The sequence below is a fragment of the Pagrus pagrus genome, assembly GCF_965226575.1.
Source record: "Pagrus pagrus genome assembly, chromosome: 22".
Lineage (NCBI taxonomy): Eukaryota > Metazoa > Chordata > Actinopteri > Spariformes > Sparidae > Pagrus > Pagrus pagrus.
The window spans coordinates 12943173-12949172 of NC_140204.1; the positions used below are offsets into that span (position 1 = coordinate 12943173).

At 44.3% G+C, this 6000-nt stretch overlaps 1 long non-coding RNA gene across 1 annotated transcript; it reads left to right on the forward strand.

Annotated features, from left to right (window-relative positions):
• Positions 1-1953: 1953 nt before the first annotated feature.
• Positions 1954-3465, forward strand: LOC311251545. Its single transcript, XR_014621426.1, has 3 exons — positions 1954-2016; positions 2660-2748; positions 3368-3465. It is a non-coding gene; the product is annotated as an uncharacterized lncRNA (long non-coding RNA).
• Positions 3466-6000: the final 2535 nt, after the last annotated feature.

Below are 6000 nucleotides of genomic sequence, written 5' to 3' on the forward strand. Positions count from 1 at the left end.
TATCCATGGCTGACATAAAATGACCACAGTGTACTGAGTCGCTTTGATTTGTGGATCCTCTGATTCTCTCCTCTGATACATAAATAGCATGAAATCAAGGCGATGTCCCGTCAAATTAATTACTCATTATCACCATATATCCTTTTAATCCTAATTCTGTGGGCACCATTACAGCTGAAATGCCAGTGTTATCCCAAAGCATTACAGACACATTTTGTAATGGAACTTTCCTCTGTTCGGACTGTCAAAAATCTCCGCCCAAATCGTCCTGACTAAAGTGCATTAAAATGCGCGGACAGTCGAGCTATAATTACTGGGCAAAAATACCCCATGCCTTAATCCACATGGTAATAACGCAATTAAAGTGGTGTTTCTTGGACTTGGTAATCTTCTGTGACAAGGCTTACAATTCAATTAACCCCGTTTTAACACTTTGTTTCAACTTCCTGTGAGGCTAATTTGCTTTAAACTTACTTCACTTGCTATAATTATGCCTTAAGAAATGTCCAATTTCAGATTTATCAGTTGTTTATGTCAGTGAAGCACCGATTTTCAGTGGATGGGATCTGCTCTTATCCAGCGGGATGCCTGGAAGAGAATTTCTTAAGTCTGCCTCCTAACAGAATGATAGCTTTGTCATTTATTATAATGCTGGGCTGGCTTTATTGATCGCTGCTGATGTGTTAGACTTGTTGCACTCATACAAATTGAACTCCAGTGCTGAATATGGAAAACAATGCTCAATCACCTCTAACATCAGGAGGGACATACATTTGGAATTATAAGTACTCTTATTCTTATTTCTCTGATTCTCTGCTCTGTAAAGTTGGATGCATCCATGATGAGAGCGTTCCAGCCTGATACAATTTCCGATAATCTCATAGTACAACTAGAGCTGCACTCCTCCTGACATCTACCAAAGCCAGCCACGGATCTAACCCATTTAATCACTCCTTTCTTGTTCTCTTTCTAAGCTCATGCTGGCTGTGACATATTGAGCCGGCAAACTTTCCATGTTCTCTCAGAGAAGGTCATTGGGCCAGGCCCAATCTAGCCTCTGAAACTGAGCCAAGATTTCCACTGCTGTCGTTCAGATTAGTATTAGACGTGAGCGCCTTTCCTAAGCAAATCAGACAGTGTGAAGGACAGAACCATTCTTCCATTCAAGCACGCCTGCTTCTTGTTAAAGAGAGACAGGGCAATAAGTTGTAGGACAAAGGGAAGTTTGTGGGAAGTCCTCACATTTCATGAATGCTTATTTTTAAATGTGACAAGCCGGTTAGTCATTTCAGAAGAGACGCAATTGTATTCAGTGACTAGAACTGTATGAGATATCTGGACAGAATGTTTCTCAGTGTGTGAAAAGTGTCAAAAAAACGGGCAATATTCTTCTTCTTGTTTTTATAGAAAGCTTTTAATGTCTAATCATTTCAAGGAATTCTTCTAAGCTTGTTCCAAGAAAAGCGTTTTTAGTGAAACAATAAAAACAATCCAAAAAAAAAAGCACACTCGCATGCAGGATTACGTCTGGATGGCACTGGTGCAGCCAGGCACACGCTCCAATGAATGCTGACACATGATACAAGGACAAGAGGATCTAACATTCACTGCTAAAGGACAAGGCAGGACACACAGTGTACGGTTCAGATATGTGAGCACAGCACACCGTGTCCGCACCGCTCTGTGAATCTGACACCATTTGGATATAAAACGCGACATACTGTAATTCAAGAGTTTTGTTGCGAGCGCGAAACAAATTTGGTGGGTGAATTGGTATCGACTCGGCTCCGTAGCACTTGGAAGGACAAACTTGCACCTGGACTCAATCAACGTTGATTGGAGAGTGGCAACATGCCCACGTGCACACAGCACAGCTGATAGGACACACTATGATAAGCTCGTCCAGACTTGTAACTAATGCCTCCCCTTTATAATTTCACACTTAACAAATATCCAGAAGCGTGATGTGTGTTATCAGTTGAAAGCTGCACACCCCGACACGATCGAGACCCTTGAGTAAGTTCGCCATTTATGTGATTTAGCCTCACACGGGGACAGACACCGTTTCTGCAGATTTAACTGAAAACCTTGTTTCAGTCATTTCAGTCCCCCGTTGTTTGTTTGGTCTTGAATTACTGCTTCCCCTGATTTCACTGAGGGGTTCAATTCAAAGTTTTGCTTTTAATATTTTCCAAACCCTCCGCATGTGTTTGCTCCTGCATTATTATACCCTCAGTCTGTAAATGCTAAGCAGGACAAACATTTGGGTTGCAGTGTTCCAGCAAGGCAGGTTGGTTTTAGCTTTGTTTGGTAAACAAGTGTCAAGATTTCTATATTGTCACCACGAAAGTACACTGAGATCAAGATTGGAGCAATTCATATTTATAGCATCAACATTTTGGGGTATTTTTTTTTTTTGTCTTGCTGAACTCAAAACTTTAAGCAACAATGATCTAACTCCTGCTTCCTTTGCTCGTTTGCCTGCTTGTTAGAGACTCCTGCTTTAGATCCCTTGTCTGCCAACTTGTTGGCATGCCGACCGGATGGCTCAGTTTTGGGATTATGTCAACGCCTTCAGCAGATGCTATTGCATTACATAAAGAGATATGCCATGCTGGAGAGCTTCCACTCACTCCTAATGTGTGCATTCTGGCCACAGGCAAAGACTTCACATCCAGTCCTATCACTGACATGGCAACCAAGGATTCTGGGAGCGTTCCCAAAGCAGCATTGCATCACTTGTCAAAGGTAAATTCTGACTGAGTTACTTGAAGTTGTACTAAGCGATCTGTGACAACTGGAGGCAGAAAGAATCCTAAACAAACTCCAAGCTTTGATATGCATCGGCTTATCAGGTCCTTGGGGCTAGCATGTTAACAAGAAGACGTCTTGAATGTTTTTATTACATTTCAAATTTTTGGAAGTTTCTATTCTAAGTTAAAGCTCCGTTATCCATTAGCCATTGCGTGCTTGTACTTCAGATCCCACTGAGAATCTGACTGTCAGCCCAGCCTTCTGTAGCTCAGTGCAACTGGTCTGAGCTGCTATATCATGTACAGTAATGTTAAGAAGTGACATGAGGACGAAGGACTAAGATATCAGAATTCATTGAATAACACATGCAGTCTTATTATAAACTACAAAAGGTAGCAACAAGCTAACACCATTCTGAGGCAGCTGTGTTTTACTCATTTTACACATTTCTTTACTAATTTTATATTCACTCGAACCCATGTTTTAACTGTAGTTAACATGTAGAATAAAAAACTGACTGTACTAATGTATGTACACGCCAAAAAAATCCAAAATGTTCTCGTGCGTTGTATTTCATGACACATGGCCTCTGAGTAAAATCAATTTCGTCCAGGTCTGATATCCCAGTGGAGGCACAGCGGGCTGTGTGACGGCAGAGAGGAACAGGGTGGAGCGGCTATTTTTACCTGAAGCCCAGGAGTGAGCACAACACAGAAGGTGAAGCGGGAGGAGAGTGGAATTTGGGCAACGTTTGGGAATGTGAATCTGGTAACGTTAATCATCTGGACAGCAGAGACATTAACTGTGCATGAAGCCCGGTCTCTGGACATTGCATGTACTGTTCGAATCCTGACAGAGGGCGTGGGCTTTTGTGTGTGTGTGATAGAGAATCGGAGGCAAAGAGAGGAAGGGCACAGTGTGTTTCTGTGTGGAGAGAAGAGAGGACATGCTGTAGCGTGTTTGTGTGTGTCGGGACAGTGTGCCTTGTGCTGAGGTGATATACAGTGCCCTGACTTACTCTTGTAGACGAAGTGCACTTTGCTCAAAGCTACACACCCCCAAAGGAATAGACTGTGTTCTCCAACTCACTTTTCGGGTTGGGAAAACACACTGATGAAAAAGGATGAGGCTGTAGCGGCACACTCAGTCTTCGCGGCAGCCCCCGTCACACACTAACATCATTACAATTTCAACTCCAGTGCCTCCTAACAAAACTGTGCATATTTACAGTGGGTGTGTGTATGTGCGTGCGTCTCCACTATTGTCTTGTTAAAATTTTTACAATGGCTGCTGAGCGCCTTTCGCATACTGAATGCAATATTGTGCCTTAATATGCCCTAGTATAATGCTTACAGATTTGGAGAGTGCTGATATGGCACATTTCGCAGCGGAAGCATCTGAGTCACACGAAAGCGGAGCGTTCACCCCTGAGAGAGCGAGGGGGCTCACCTTTTGTTATTATTTTCGGAGGCGCCGATTCGTGCTGACCTACTTTGGGAGCAGGGATTGTTGAGGCGCGGAGCACCAATGCAAATGAAATCTGTTGCTTCCCGCCTGTTGGATTTCAAGGATTTCCAAGCACATGATGCAACTGGGAAAACATGACTAGATGTCACATACTCGCCGCAGCTTCATGGTTACTGTCGTCTTTTCATCTGCTGTTTTCGAAGCTTATCTGGACCCGCAATTATTCTATATTTTCCGCGCCGGTTGTTTTCTTGGAAAGATTATTGAATCGGTGGCCTTACATCAGTTTGAAGTCTTGACAGCAGCCTGCTCGGTTTACCTACAATACCTTACATAAACCTGTTCAGCATTGCAAATGACAGTGATCACACTGTGACTCTAGTGCGACACTCCACCTGCTTGACAGGTAGCTGTCAAAAATACCTGTCATTCTGTCAGCCACGCAGCCCAGCCACTACCTCCGACTCCATGTTTTTTTCCAAGGCGCGCTCGCATCTTCCGGCTCAGGAAGATGAGGATGGTGTTGCTCGTCAAAATGACAGAATTTTTTAAGAGAGGGCGCCATCATGTAGTGCCGAAGAGACTGTGACCAAGAACTATCAATATGAGTTACAAAAAAGACTTGAAAGACCCCACACTTATAAGGCTGTGTTCGTTTTTTAACCAAATAACTACGGTGCATTTTATGATTTCACACTAAAGCACACTGGGATCCTGCAAGGGGAAAAGTATGTAAAACTTTAAGTTCAAGTGGGTTTGTCCCGACAGTGTGTATAACACGGACCGCTCACACTTTTAAACCTTTTCTATCACCTTTTTATATACATGCAAATGCTCTTCCTTCTTGAAATAGTGACAGCAGCCACATGCAAAAGCAGTCGTAGCTTGACAATGTCTTTTATTACACACTCTAAATGTAGACACACGGTTAGCGAGTGGCCATTTCTCGGGTAAGAAGGAGAATCGGAACCCAGAGTGCCGCCGCCGTCCCCTGCAGGGGATGGAGTGCTCTAAATGTGGTGTGGCCTTTGTAGCCACGTGTGAAATATGATTTGGTGAAGGATGTCATTTGAAGGGGCCCGGTTCTGCAGTTATGACAGCCCCCGAGCACTCTCTTACACAGTCTCACTGTCTCTCTCCGCCGCCTCTGTATCGCTGCATCTCCCCGCTATCTTATCTATCCTTCACACATTCTCTCACACCTTTTTCTCTCGCTCACTCCTCGCCTCCCAGTGGCTCTTTTTATTGGGCTGCTTTAAAGCCAGATGTTCCTGCGCTGCGAGGACGAGCAGCGAGACGCGGGGATGGTGGCGAAGAAAGGGGGAGGGGCAGCCAAATGACTTGTAGCTTCAGAGCGGCTCGTTCCCTGCACAATAGAATTTCTCTCCAGCCGTTCTCCCTATCTTTTTACTCAGCATCTCCATTTTTCTTCCCCAGGATCTCGCTCAGATCATACCGCTCCCCCCCCCCCCCAAAAAAAAACACCCCCACACATACACAAACTTACTTCCTCTACCTCTCCTCTGCCTGTCACGCAATGCGAGCGACCTAGTTTTAAGTTGAACCAACCATTTGATTTGGGAAATGAGGCTGTAGCTGTGATTCAGGCTGCCTTCAATACCACCGCGACGCACGCAGGAGATAAGAGGTGTGATCTCAGTGGCCTGGCCCTGTTTTCAAACCCAGATAATACACTCTCAAAATCAGATTCCCACAACGGCACGCTGGCCCCTGTAATTGTCTGCACTTGAGCTGCAGTGGATTTCTCCCAAAGTGAAC